Source organism: Oreochromis niloticus, linkage group LG7 (genome assembly GCF_001858045.2).
Source record: "Oreochromis niloticus isolate F11D_XX linkage group LG7, O_niloticus_UMD_NMBU, whole genome shotgun sequence".
NCBI lineage: Eukaryota > Metazoa > Chordata > Actinopteri > Cichliformes > Cichlidae > Oreochromis > Oreochromis niloticus.
This window is the reverse complement of record NC_031972.2, coordinates 21,792,249-21,806,288: the sequence shown is the minus strand read 5'-3', so window position 1 is coordinate 21,806,288 and position 14,040 is coordinate 21,792,249. Positions and strand designations below refer to the sequence as shown.

At 40.2% G+C, this 14,040-nt stretch overlaps 1 long non-coding RNA gene across 1 annotated transcript in view; it reads left to right on the top strand.

Moving 5' to 3' along the window:
* Positions 1-13,575, top strand: part of LOC109202802 (uncharacterized) — a 34,973-nt gene extending 21,398 nt beyond the window's left edge. The window contains exon 5 of the long non-coding RNA XR_002062739.2: positions 13,528-13,575. This is a non-coding gene — a long non-coding RNA (uncharacterized LOC109202802). The remainder of the gene's footprint in view (positions 1-13,527) is intronic.
* The last annotated feature ends 465 nt before the right edge of the window (positions 13,576-14,040 follow it).

Sequence of the window (14,040 nt, the reverse complement as noted above, 5' to 3'; positions counted from 1 at the left end):
CTGTCATGGCTGGGGCTGCCTGGTGTAGTCTTCCTCCTTGTCAGCACTGTGGGGATGGTGCCCTCCGTGATGTGCACTTACAGTAAGTGAAGGAGTGATGTTTCAGAGATGGGTAGCATTTCCAGTATTTATCGACTGATGCGAGACGGCGCTGGATGACACTGCATTCAGATACATTAGCGGTTGAGGGAGGCTTGACGGGCTATCGCAGGGAAAGAGAGGTTTGAGAAGTGAGGAAGGCAGCTGTTAAGACATCACCTAGCTTATAGTTGGACACAGAGACATCGATCGCAGGCCCCGCGCTCTCCGAGCTACTTCCTGTGTTTTCATTGTGCTATCATTGGAAGAGAGCAAACAACACTGTCAGGGGGAAAGGGTACTGATAGCTCCGGATCTAATGCACTCAGACCTCCAGGGAGAAAGATTTACATGGAATAGAATGCCCAGTAATTTACTGCACGTCTGGATGCCACTAAATAAGCTATTGCTGATGGAGAGAGATATATAATAATACTTAAAATTTCTCACAACAGAATCACAGCATATCCTAAAGTGTATTGTGGAGTAGTAATCAGTGGATAAAATTTGATTGTGACCTCATTGCCACTAGTGTGTGAGAGAAAGAGAAACACTAAAGTTCCCCACAGAATAGATTACAAGATGCTATATACAGTATTGCACTAAAGTCACCACTCATCTCATTATATTTTGCTAGGAAAATGGGAGACAGATGCAGTAATTTATTCAAATAAGTGCATATTAAAAAAACAGAAAGCAAAAAATCGTTTGTACAAGTCTAACAAGCCTGAAAGACATTATTTGTTATGACCACTTTTAGCCTAAACTCTCTTAGGCAAGCGTTTCTTGTAATTTCTTTAACTAGTTTTCAGGAATAGTTCTCCAGGCTTCTTGAAAAATCAAGCCACTGCTAGTCAGGTTCTTTCCAGGTAGTATCCATGATGGATCAAAACCTAATGGTACTTCTCTATGTTTATAATAATGTAAATTTTGATAAGATTTCCAACACCACTGGTTGAAATGCAGCCGAACACCTAGCCTCCACCGTGTTTTACACTCACTGTTGTACCTCTCTCCTGACTCCCTCCATAAATTAGATGACACACTGCACACCATGGTCAAATATGCCAAGTAGCTTTTTAGGAATCACCTTGATGCTGTAAAATACTATTTTATGCCTGTCAAACTGTCATTTATGACATTTTTCATAGCTTCAACAAAAAAAAAAAAAACGAAGCAAAAATAAAAATAACCAACAACAAAAGCTTCTACCCTTGTCCCTTCTTTAATATTTTGGAGGTGCAACTACAATGGAAATGCTTAAGTACAATTTTATGACAACTTCTTTTCTGCTTACCAATCTGTTTTCAGTTTCTTCTGAAAGCTTATTTTGCATTTGCACTCCGTTTTGTTTGCATTTTGAAGTTGTTGCCATTTTTATAGCTGCGATTCCCCGGCATTCTTAGAAAATAATATTAAAGTGTGTATTATAGAGTATGGCTTTATTGTTAGGGGTTTTAGTGAAAAATAAAATAATAAATCCCATTGATTGTTAAATAATTGCAGGAGGAGAGGGTTCTTTATAATGTACATATCAAATTGTCTGAGACGTACAACTCAGTTATGGCCAAAGTGCTTCATAATGTCACACAGATGTTAGATATTCAGAAAAACTACTGCTTCTCTGATGTGGCTCTCTTTCACAGACGGTCCATCATGAACATCTCACATGTCTTTTATTACTCCCACACTGAGGATATGAATATTTCTCTGTGTATTAGACTTATAGTGTACTGCATGTTTGTCTAAAAAACAAATGGGGTGCCTAGAATTATAAATAACCTACATCTTTTGTGAAATTACACTATACATATATATATATATATATATATATATATATATATATATATATATATATATATATGTATATGTAAAATCAAATGATTCAGTGTGGGGTTTTTTTTTTTCATTTTCATCCAAAGCTGCTGAAATCCGTTTTTCATAAGACAAAAAACAGGTGTCCATATTTTCCACCATGTGTAGGGACTGACAGATTTGAGGGAACGCAGACTATGAAGAAGAGTATTATAAAGCAAATTACCTTTCCCACTGAAATAAGTCTTTCAGTGGAGCCTCAATCTAAGCTGATGGACTGTTTCTTCTAATTAAGGCCAAAGTTGTCTGATTGATAAATGAACTGTGGGTCAACCAGGCAACCAGAGACAGGATTTCGCTGCCAAGACTGCAAAGCCCCTGGGTTTCCCATCAGCCACAGGAGCAGATGGTTTAACACTCACTCAAACCTTCCTGGAGGAAAACAGGAATGTCTCATCTGCTTTTGTTAGAGCACAGGGATTATTATGGGCAGCCCCTTGAGTGCAAGGAGGCAAAGCCAGTGAGATTAGAATAAATAAATGGAAAAGTGTGTTTTGTGGTTGTTTTATTGGACACTATAATTTGCTGTTGTTCGCCAAGTGGATAAGGATTTGATTTTGGAGTCAAATTAAACTTCATACTTGACCTTCAGTGACTTCAAATTTAACCCCTGAATGCTGACATATTTACATGTGTTTGTAATTGGATTGCATGGCTGCAGAATTCGCATATTGGATTGTTTTGGGCTTTTTTTTGTGCTCCCTAACTATGTCACAAACAGCAGGGATTGCCTATGGCTTTACTATTTTATGATAACAGCGTAAAATTGAGACTTTTTTCATGGAGTTTGGTAATTAAGGAAAATTAATATGTTGACGTGTAAATAAATGGGAAAAATTGTCATGGCATATTTTACCAGCAGTTCAGTCTGACAGATAAGAATAAATGATGTAACTCAGTACTATCTTCTAAATACTGACTTATCAAAAAAAAAATGTTGTAGTTTAGTAAGAGCCTGTGTTTTAGCATGCTAAAACTCCAGTGCGCCACCCGTAACTTTACTGCTCTTTTAGGCATTACCAAACTGCCTCTGATGGAAAAAAAATCCACTTTAGCAAAAGGTCAGTGTCCTTGATTTGCTCCAGCATGGAAGTGAGAATTTTACTGAGTAAGTCCAGCTGTGAGATTCACACGTTTCAGCTACTGTGTGTCCTTGTCTGGTCAGAAAACGAACACCTTATTCCATTTACTCATTTAATTTAATAAGGCAGCCACGTGCTCAGGGAGGAATCATGGTAACTGAATCTTCTCATCTCTTCTTCCGTTCAGTGTCTTTGCTATGTGAGTGAACGGATAGCTTCTCAGTCTTATATTTGCTGATTTCGTGCTTAGTTGATGTAAGAGAATCGAAATGTTTTAAAGAGTTAAGAGTTTGTTTTTTTAAATGAAAGGACTTTTAAAGCCTCACATTAATTTGCAATGACAAAGAAGCTACTAAGTTAAGCCCAAATTTAATATTAAAAGTTGCTAGTGGCCGTGCACGTTAAACTTCTGTGGTGAATACTTTATCACTGTAGCCTTCACACCACTCACAAACACACAAAAGAGCTTTCAGCACCACAGTCGAGGGAGGGGTGTGGGCGCACATGGAAAATATGTGCTGAAGACTCCCTCCCTTTTTCTCCCTCCTGCTCTCACCCTGCAGCCTGTCTCAATCACACTCCAACAACACAGAGCAGGTAGTTTGACCAGAGGCAGTGGGCCGGCTCCTTCTGTTAATTCCCTCTGATTTATATAAAGCTGTAAAACGAAAATTTGTCCAGACACCATTAATCACAAAGGCTCAGAGCGTCTAGGCGTAGTGAAGAGATTCTTTCTGGGGGCATCTACGGGCAGTTAATTTGCCATTTAAACCCCACCTGTCTGTGTCAACTAGTCCGTAGAGAGGTGCATGAATGTAGCCCAATAACTGTTCCAAGGGTTGGGCTGTATCCTTTCCTTCTTGCGTTACCGCAGCCAGGGGCAGGGACCACGTAAAAGGGGATTCAGTGGGCAAATAAATAACACAGGCTTGTTGTTTGTCTAAATAGGCTGTCAGCACAGGGACCAATTGTTCTGAAAATTTCTTGTGCAGTCTTTGTATTAAGACCGTTGCTTAATAAAAAAAGAAAGAAAAAAATTATTTAAGGTTCAAAAAATAGAGAAGAAAAACATCAATATTGCTATAATTTAATAATTCAGACAATTCTTCCAACTGTGTTATGTTTTCTTAAATAAATCTGTGTTATCCTGACAGATTTGTTTGCTCTGAATTATAGCAGACCGTATCCTCTGGCAGCTGAAAATGGAACAAGATTAAAGACATTTGCTTGTTTACCAACTAAAATGTTAATTGGCTTTTGTTTTATTTCACAGTGTGGTAGTTTGGGCTCACACTTTCCACTTCTTATTATTCTTGACAGATTTGACACATTATATGTTGCTCGAGCTGGTCTCTCTATTAAATGTCCCCCTGCAGCTTAGGAATGACATTCAGTGGGCACACACTCTATTAGAGCTCGTTAAAGAGCACGCGATATGGGAAACACCACATATTCACAGCATCACAGTCTTGGGTGAACCTTAAAGGAAGCAGGTGCTGTGGTTGACTCGTTTCATGTCTAGATGCAGAAACGTGTCACCTTGCCCTTTGCTGCCTTTTAAAGTAAAACTGAAAGGCAACTATTGTGTCTTTTCATCCTTTGTTTTCCCCACACAAATGGACGTGTAGTTACGTTTCACGCTGGCTACATCTTCTTTTGTTTTTTGCGAGGGGGGGCTTTTCAGTTTCTTCGGCCCTATTTTGCGATATGTCTCTGCAGCGGCTGGAACAACTAATTGGAGTGAGAGACAGGTGGAGCCACTCTGTAACAATCAGTCTTATTAGTGGCAGAGCTGTAGCTCACGCTAGGCAGTCTTTTTGTTTTTCCAGGGTGTACACTGAAAAGAGGGCATGAACTTTTGACGCTCTCGCGTACGGGGGCCTCTAGCAGCTTGTCAGACTTCACTTACTGCAGTTAATATTAAAGTATCTATATTATAGGATTAGTTGGTCAAAGCACCTCTTTGCACAAATATAGGAAGGGAAAAAGATTACACTGATGCCTCTGATACTCTGAAAAGATGATCCGCCTTTCATTATAACTCCTTTGATGTTTCAGATTTGTGTGTGTGCACGTACTTCTCTGCACTGATCAACACTTCCATGGCTGGATTTTTTTCTAAATTTATTATCACACATTCAAGTGTAATTACTTGCCTATAGGTCCGGTTGGTTCTTGCCTCATTCTAAAATTTTGTCTCAGCTCGTGTGTGTGGTTTGTATGAGTACCAGTTCCATAGTGATGTGTCAGTAGGAGCCTGTCCAATGTGTGCAGGCATGTTGCAGTGTAATGGAACCAGGCAGGTGTGAGGGTCACGGCCAGTTTGTGAGCCAGCGTCTTAACCCCTGCTGTCTGCTTTGTCTGACCGTCAGAGGAACCCCTTAATTAGACCCTTTAGTTAGTAACGTCCGCCCGATGCAGCCCAGCAGACATGCCGCAACAATCCTTTCATTAAATGCTCCTGGATGACTTGACAAGGAGAGATTTGGTTTCCCAGTTCCTGCTGCACAAAGGCCATGTTAAGGAAATTTCCTCTCATTTCTCAGTTTGAGAAATGAGAGCACTTTTTGTTCCCTTTACTGAGAAACGAGCATGTGTAATCCTTAGTTTGTAGACTATTTATATTCATCTAGTTGCTAGGTAAAAAGACCCCCCCCCCCTATTTTCCTATTTTGCAAAGGAAAATAGTTACAAAGCAATAAGATTCACAACATACTGTGGGTGATAGTGACATTATGTGCCTAACTGTTTATTAGTCTGTTATTTCAAAGCTGTAAAAGCTTGCTTTTTTGTCATGAGCCATTAATTATAGGTTTACACACTGCTGCATAGTGTTATTTCAGCAAACTGCTGCTTTTGGTCAGTGTATGTTTGCAATATGAGTTACGTAACTTGCCAAACTAAAGAGATCCAAGTGGCCAGAAAATGATTGGAAACAGAGCTGTGAGCGAATTAGCTAAAGTGTGGCTCAGTGGCAGCCAAGTTCGCTGACAAAGACAACAGGTCTCACTCTGTAGAGATCCAGGACCACAACCTGGTCCAGTGACCTTCAGCGGCAGACACAGAGAACGAGAGTGAGGCAAAGGATTTCATTCTGCTGTTCTTGGCCAGTCTGCGTTGTTGCCTCGGCCATGAAAAATCACCTTCCCAATGGCACCTTCAGAGCCAGATGGACATCTCGGAGTGTTGTGCGGCTGTTTGTGCCAGTGCTTGAAATCTGAGCCACAGGTGTGTTTCAGGTGCAGCTACCAGTTTGTCAACAGAAAGGACCTTGTGCTTTGTTGTAACTGTAGGCTGAGCTGGGCTCCAGTGCTGGTGGTTATTTCTAAAGAGATTACGACATTGCTGAAGCTTTAATAAGGTTCTCACGAAGAAGCTACATACACAAAGAAAAGTATATATTTTAGTAGGAAATCTGATCATGTGGACATGCACTGCAGCTGTAGATTTTGAGTAGCAGATTGAGAATAAAGAAAAAAAAAATCCCCTCACAGGTATATCAGTTAACATCTCAGAACAGGAGGATGTAGAGTTTGCATGTTAGTTGTGAAATGAAAGGTATTAGATAAACTCGATTACAGAAATATAAATTTATATATAATATATATATATAAATGTTGCAATTATTAAATTGAAATTAATATATTTGCCATCTTGGGCGGCGCAGTGGTTAGCACATTCACATCACAGCAAGAAGATACTGGGCTCGAATCCAGATTCTTTCAGCTGACGCCTTCCTGTGTTGAGTTTGCAACTTGTGCCTACATGTGTTCTTTGACTTCCTGCTACAGCCCAGACTTAACATCCAGACCTTAGTAAGCCAATGACGGATTGATGTGCTTCTTTGCCAGAAAGTTTAACAATCGTCAGTCTAAAAGCTTCCAAAATTAAACAACAATGTAGTGTAGTTATAGTTAGCTTTATCCTGAAGCTACTGCTTCATCCCATCATTTGACTCTTAATAAACAAATCATATTAATTATTAAATATTTCTGTTTGTATAAAAGATAATGCAGTCTAGTGGAGCGGGGGTCAAAGACAGGCAGGCTGCCTTAGCATGCATTCTGAAAATACAAAGTCCATGAGGCCAAAGCAAAATACTTTCCAACAAAACTTTCACCAGACAGGAACAACTGAGGGGAGATTAACAGAAACACTGAGAAAGAACACAGGAGAGACACACTGAGGGTTAATCAGGGGAATAAGACAAGGTACAGGTGAAACCAATCAATTAGATGGAGGACATAAAAGCAGCATAAAAGTAAAACAGACAAAGGACTACTAAAAAAACAAGTAGTAACAGGAAAACACTCAACAGAGACGCCAACTTAAAAAAAAAACCCAAACAAGCAGACACAACGGGGGCCAAACTAAAGAAATACAAAAATAAAATGCCAAAGCATGAATGAAATCAAAACAGAATAATCCCTCTAACCAAATTCAGAACACTAGAATAATCATTAAAACCAAAAGACAGCAAAACTTATTCCTAAACAAAACTAAGGCTCAAAAGTAACAAATATGCAGATTAGCTAGGAAATCCAAAATAACCCCCCAAAAACCCATGACCCTCAGTGGCTAAGCATGTAATTGAATTAAAACCACAGCAAAAGAACAAAAACTGAATGCTGTCACAAAATAAGCTGCATGGCCATGATGAAAAGGGACAAGCATACAAATTAAAAAAAAATTAAAAAAAAAGTTTAACCCCGCCTTGTATCAACAGTTCAGGCTGGGCTGGTGGTGTAATGGTGAGGGGGATATGTTGTCGGCACACTTTGGGCCCCTTAGTACCATCATTAAAACACAACAGAGTCCCTGAGTGTTGTTGCTGACCATGTCTATTATGACCACATTGTCTCTCATTATTTCTCATTATTATTAAATGTTTATTTACTTTAAATGAAAGAAACAAGGAAAGAACTTCAGCTAGCCCTGATGTGTAGCATAATCAGAGGTGTAAATTAGAGCTTTCTTGAAGAAATTTAGTGTGTAATGTTGTTTAGTGCAAAATAAAAGGGCAAGAAGAAAAGAACATTTGTAAAAAAAAAAAAAAAGAAAGAAAGAAAGAAAAAAAGAAGGTGTCTCAGGGAAGAGAGCCACACAGGAACTTAGCTCTGAGGGCTTTTATTGGGCGCTGGCACACTGGTCCCAAGTGCTGCTGGTGTCAGTCACTGGAAACGAGCCACACCAGCCCAATAATGGCCGCAGATGAGACCTGCCACACAAACAGGGCTAAAGAAGCTAGAGTGGAGTTGGTATTCACCTTATTTACGTCATAAAAACAGGCAGAACTGGATTACATTTGATTACACAAGCAATTAAGCAAGTACTGGGTTTCGTAAAATCTCAGATTGTGGGAATTTGCATTTTACAAATGATATATATGTAGTGGTACGACATGAAAAAATGTTTCCGTCATGATAAAATAATTTATTCACAATGCACTATAAAATGCAAATACAGCTTTACACGTCCTCTCTGTATTCATTTGACTTGACTAGCTGGAGGCAGTGTGCGGTGAAAAGTTTATGAGGATCACAAACTTTTGACATTTATAGTCTGATGAAGAAAGTGCACGGTTGTGACAGACTTAATTACGACTTGCGAACTGTGCATTTAATGGTCGTCTTAATGCCGTAAATGCTAGTACGTGGATATGTGTTCCCAGAGAATTTCAGAGGAGTTTACAAGCATTGTTATTTTCAATCAGACAGGTCACATCCTGAATCAAACATAATTGCATTACATATTCTATCACAAGATTTTTAGTTTCAGTTTGAAACTTCAGATGAGCATTTAACAGCCAGCACGAACCCTCCGGCGTTTTTTCAGAGGTTATAGTGATTAACAACAATAATATTGGCTGAGAAAAGTGATTCAACAGAAGTGTGATCATGTTTCAGTGCTCTCCGGTGTCACGTCGTAGTGTCATGAAGAAAGAGACGGTGAGACGGACTGAGTGAGAGAATGAGACAGCATGACAGACAGAGGGAGGGGAAGGAGGGAGAATCTTGCTGTGACAGCCTTTTCACTCTTTATGAATGGAGTTTTTCTTCCCACTCAGCATTCTAAAAAGTATTCAAAACGTCAATCTCAGCGCAGTGATTTGGCCCTACTATTGTGGGAATCTTTAATATTCATCAAGATCTTTCTTTTACTTGAAGGCTGAGGCTCTGCTGGGGATATTCACATTCTCCCAATATAGTTATAGATTTACATTCTGAATTATCCTTAGAGATTCAGAAGAGAAGGTCTCCTGTCTACACATGGGCATTGTTAAGTCTTAGCATTGTAGGCTGTAGCCTATTTGGAAATTAAAAAAACAAATACATATAAAACAATAGAATTGAACATGGTTGTTGCATTATTTTAATGCCTCACACAGGAATAAAGTGAAGGAGAGTAAATGTGCAGATGAGACACCAACAGAGTGACCAAGGTTCTGTTCTATTCAGTTTAGATTCAGTTATGCAGCACTAATCAAAAGCTGCCTCAAGGTGCTTCATACCTCCTACAATATAGTATTCTGGAGAAAACCCCAACAATCAAATGAACTCCTATGAGCGAGCACTAGGCAACGGTGGCAAGGAAACAACATTATCATTTCTATGCTGATGGCATTCAGTTGTATGTCTTTTAATCCTCACCAGCTGGATAGGCTGTCCACCCTAGTACGCTGTTTAACCCTGATATGTGCTTGGCTCTTCAATTACCTTGACCTAAGCTTGACCAAAACTGAGGCCAAGATCATTGCGCCTCCCGATTTGCATTCTGAAATCAGTCAGACTTCTTTTTGTTCAGCTGCTAAATCCAGTGTTGAGAATCTTAATGTAATATCTGATTCCTTCCTAGGTTTCCTCTTGCATGTAAAGTCTCTTTTTATCTCAGCTTCTTACCAAATGCACTGCTGTGTTCAATACATGCTATGAATCTGCTGTTCCACCTACAAAACTGAAGACCAGGCGATAGAGCTTGTCAGTCTGGGGCACCAAGGCTTTGAAAGAGTCTCCCACTAAAATTACATTTAGCTGACTCTGGAGTCTTTTGAAAACCAGTTAAAAACCTTTTTGTTTAACCAGTTACCTTCATTAATTTTTAATTAATTACATATCTTAACTTGTTTTTGTAATTTTTTTATGGCATTCAATTTTATTATTTATTTTACACTTTTTTGCATACATCACTTACCCATATTAAAATACACACACACACACACACACACACAACATATTGAATGCTTGTTTGATGAAGACTCTGTCAGATTGATAGAGTTTGTGAGTATTGTTAAGTTGCTAATTCCTGTTTTCACGTTTTTCACGTTTATATAAGACCACTAATTTCACTGTTGGTTAGACCAAAGCAGTGATCTCAGCGATGTCACCTGGATCTCTGAAAATTAAAAGACAGAGCATTAGTTCAGCTCCATTGTGGTAAATAATGTTTTCTTATAACTCGATGAAGAAAGGAAGCTAATCTTTGTCCTGCTGGATGATGAAGATAGTGTCACGCTTTCCTGACTCTTGCACCCCGATTGGACCATTTGGTCTAGACAGCTGTGTTGCCACGGTAATAAAGTGCTTTCCAGGATTCGGTGACAGCCGTTTTAACGCTGAGCTGCTGAAAATCCTCCTAATTTCACAGAGCTGAGGGTCAGTTTGGCCCCAGCTGAAAAATCGCTCAAGATACGCATTCCGTCTTCTGAGAGTAATTTCATCATCTGTGTTCTGCCATGGCTTTTTGTTTCACAGGTTAGCGGTGATTTTTCACAGTCATCTATCCCGTTCCTCTTGCTGTGTGATGAAATGCGTGCCCGCTTCTTTAAAGTCACTTTCTGAAACAAAAAACATGGCTCATTTTCATGGTGCATTGCAATGCTAGTGCTGGTATTAAAGTAGGGTCTCTGTTTCATGAGAAAATGTTTACTTTATGAAATGGAGACAGATTATTACAAACAATGCAATAATTGATCTCTGACTGCTAGAGGGCAGAATGTGAAGCATATAAAATCTGCAAAACGAAGTGACAATAATCTCCGAGCTAATCTACTCTCCACACAAGCCCTCCAAATCAAAGTGGGCGAAGTAGCACAGCACCCAGTTTACTAAGCCTGAGCTACGGTAGAGCAGCACCAAAGAAGTTACTGTACCTAAAATGGCAAGTGAAAGGGGCTCATACAAGTATGTGGTTTATAGAAGAAACAACAAACAAGATTTTTTTAGGTAAAAGCAGTGATTTGTTCTCTTCAAATAGCTTAGTGCAGTGCAGTTTCCCTCATGTCATTACCCATGCAATTTTACTGCTAAGCGGAGTAATTACGCCTCCTTTTCATGCTTACTGGAATCATTTGGGATTTATTGGAATTGTCCTGATTTTTTAAGTTGCAACATACAGAAATACTGCAACAATATTGTCAGAAAAGAGCAGTGAGAAGAGGGTTTTGCGATGCATCGATGAGCTGTAATCAGAACCGACAGGGAGAAGGAAAAATTTTTAGTCTGATGAAGAAATTTTGAGCAGACATAAAAATAAAATGAAGTTATAAAAAGATATGTCCCAGGATGGTCCCCCAACCATTCTAATAAAAGTGTCTCACTGGGGACATGTGCGTGCGCGCTTTTTCGGCGATGTATTTTTTGGCCCATGAAACATTTTGATCCAAGCCCTTTTTTGGCTTAGTGACCTTTTGATAACTCTGCATAATATTGTGCACAGGAAAGTACATCGGAATCAGTGGGTGTCTTTTGACCTAAACCCACCCTGTGGTCAGAGCATATTTCATCGCAAACAGACTAGACAGTAGTAGTTGTTGCACATTATATTTCACACTGTAAGCAATAGTCATTAAATGAGTTCTTCATTTATTTAGGTCTGCAGCTTCTTAAAGGCTGCAAGGCCTGCAAGAGAACAATTTATTAAGGAAAGATCAAGCCAGTACAAGCTGAAATATCCAATCCATGATATTGACCAAGGTGTAATTCATACATTTAGAGTAAAAATCTGGTTAAGATCAGCATAGGAATTATTTTCCTAGAAAGACAGAGCCACACAGGAAATTCCCATTCGTTTTGAATTGATGATTGATCCTACAGCTGACTATGAGACAAACAATTTCTCAAGCAGTATAAATCATCTCTAAATATGTGTGATAGCAGATGTGCTATCACACAGGAAAGGAAGAATTAATTTAACTGAAAATAGCTCTTGCCACCAGTCTGCCCCACTTTGAACCCCTTTGTTTGGTGGAGTGACGCCCACCTACGGAGCTGCTTACTCCACTGGACCCCCCATCACTGGCCTTTGGGCCCGAGTAGGCTGTGTGAGAGTCCAGAGAGGCTCCACGCTGAGCATTTGATGGAGCGCAGTAGGGTGTGTAAGGTGCAATGACCCATTCACATTGCTCCCCACGCGTTCATGCTCCAGAATAGTCTGACTTATCACATGTAATACACAGAGATGCACAAATCAGGAGTGACAGCTTTAAGGCTGGAGCACTTAAAAGACGAAGAGGCTTCTGGGAGCCGATGTTCCCACCCAGTGAGACTTTCGGAGGGGACAGTTGTGGGTGGAGAAGCCCATTTGGCTGTTGTTGGTTTTGCCTTGTTTTAGCACCACATTTGCTTTTGTTTGTGTCCCCTTGAACCATTTGGAATGAATGAAACTCCACCCAGAAGACCCATACATACGGCATGTGATCGTGGAAATTCTTCCCTCTCTGAAATGTTTATGATTTCTATAGGCGCTCTTGTAGAGTTGACGCAATTTGGCACACAGCTTAGTCAATCCTCTTAACCGGTTAAAAGCAGAAATCTTTTGCTGTGCAGTGTGTCCCTATTGTTATCCATGTTTCTTCTGTTCGGTTTGTATGTTTGCATGTGTGCTGGATTAGTGTGAAGTTGCAAAGTTGTGGCGGTGCCTGGAGGTGTGAGCTCTAATCGCCTCTAATCACCTGACGTGTGATGGGCTGATCCCTGCTGAAGCTCTTCCAGTGGTTGTGTTTTCACCCCTTCAACACACAGGCTCACAGGAGCAACTGAACAAGATTGAGCCTTCATCTGAACTTTAATACCATACTGTTAGTTACAGATTAATGCCTGCGCGATTTTTGCCATTCACACAACACCTGCGTCTGCAGCTGTAGCTCAGCACACTTTAGGTCAAGATGGGGTTGTGGAGAGGTCGGTTTCTTTTTCTTTTTCCCTCTGATGATTATTGTGGAATGCCTCCCCTTTCTTCTTCAACTATCAAACAAATGAAAGATGCAGATGAAAGCCTTTTATTTTATAATCTTTCTTAAGATGTTCTTATTGTTAAGGGGGAGACTTAGATGCCATTAAATAACTTCTGCGGTGAGAAAGACATAAATGTAATGTCTGGAGCTCTGGTGCCGAGCCAAGATGGATAACCTGCGATAACCTATTTGTATTAACAACAAATGCAAATTTTCCTCTAGGTTCTTGCTTTAGTTGTTCATACTTTGTCTGCCTTGCAGGATTTGATATCAGCTGGCTTTACCATAGTATATCTACACATGTCCTCTATAAGTTTATAGTCTTGAGTTCACTCTGTAGCTTCTGTGTCCCTCTTGGCATGCTGTGTGTTTGCATGCCTGTGGCACCAGTTCATAATGGCTTCACTCCTACCTTTCACACCTCATGCAGCCTCATGCTTGCATCCATGGCCCCGGTTCACCCCCTAATGCCCCCTCTGCACTGCTGTCTTTTCTGGGTATGAGGGATGAGAAAATTTGCACCGTGTGCCTGTGTTGTAGCAGCACCTCGGGGATGTGTAGATATACTCAGCTGTTCCCTCTGCGGTGGACATCGAAAGGGCTGGACAAACAGCAGAGTGAGAGAGCAACAAAGTAACACCCTCCTCCCTCTCTTTTGCCCCCCCTTTTCTCAGTGTCTGTCTCTCCCAGGCTGTCAGTGTGGAGTAGTGCTGGAGGCTGCAAGGCGACTGTGCTGTGGGAAGTTCCTGAGAGTGCTGAGGGGGAAGTCACTCA